The sequence below is a fragment of the Alligator sinensis genome, unplaced genomic scaffold (assembly GCF_000455745.1).
Source record: "Alligator sinensis unplaced genomic scaffold, ASM45574v1 scaffold223_1, whole genome shotgun sequence".
NCBI classification, from domain to species: Eukaryota; Metazoa; Chordata; order Crocodylia; family Alligatoridae; genus Alligator; species Alligator sinensis.
This window is the reverse complement of record NW_005841936.1, coordinates 1992901-1994142: the sequence shown is the minus strand read 5'-3', so window position 1 is coordinate 1994142 and position 1242 is coordinate 1992901.

The window sequence follows — 1242 nt, the reverse complement described above, 5'->3', positions numbered from 1 at the left end:
GTAGGGAAACAAAGCGGGTTCTTTTTGTTTTCTTTAATAAAAAAACCCACACAAGAAAAATAATACGTTGGCATGAAGGGGGTGTTTTTCCTTAAGATGAATTTCATCCTAGAGCAAAGGACTTAGTGCACTAGAACCCTATATCACCATATAAGCTCTTAACTATGAGCTTAACAAGTGGTGCCAACAAACAACTTAATATGGGGCCTTACCTGTAGAGGAGACCTAACCTTTGCCTGCCCTGAGCATGATGGTACATGAATGTAGATATTTCCAAGAACTTAGTGCTTGCCTGTTCTAGTCTATTCCAGGTCAGATATTTTTCTCTTTTGATGTCACTCTCAAAACGTTAGCTGAGGAAAAAGGCTTCTAAAAAGTATTTAATGAGAAGTCTGTGATGCGTGACTGGGATATTTTAGGGTTTTGTATTTTTTTCCTTTTTACTGTAAAATTCACATTAGGATGAATACTGTTAGCAATTCCTCTAAAAGTAATCTATTAGTTTCTTGTGGAGGCTAAGTGCTTCACTCAGTAGTTCAATGTTTTTAGATGCAAGGCACCCTTCAGAAAAATACCAACTTTTATAATTTTTGTTCACTTTTTTTGACTACAGAAAAATAAACAGAGCAATTTTTCTGGTGCAAAGAACCACAACAGGTCTGAAAGTTTCTAGCACAATAGATTCCTATGTGAAATCTCTGGGTTTAATCTTGTGAATCATGTTTGTATACTTAACCATGCTAACATTGCACAGTACCCTGCAGCACTCTTGAAAGGATCTTGAGTCATTCTGGCCCTGGGTGAGGCTCACTGGTTTAGCCTAATCAACAGGCTAAGATACTAGAGCTGTTTCTATCTAATAAATGCCCATCAGAGAGACTAGTCAATATTCTCCAGCCTTTACCTTTCAGAGAAGTAAGGTATAAAAGACTGTTGTTCTTCCTGTCTCATGTAGCTTTAGATGAAACCGGTGAGTGAGAAGTCAGAGTTGAGGTTTTAGTAGATTTAAAAATCCCATACTTACAGCTGTATTGAATATTCTCTATCTTCAAATCAGAAATTGTCATTATTGTGAACTTTCATGCAACTCTCTACACTTGTAGCTAGATATTGCTTCTGGAGTGCTGTCACATTTATTTTTATACAGCTATCAATAGAAATCCCTACACTGTAGCTGTATTGGATTTCACTGCTTTTCAAAGAGCAAGTGGCAGTATCACTTAATAGCTATTATTAGACTTT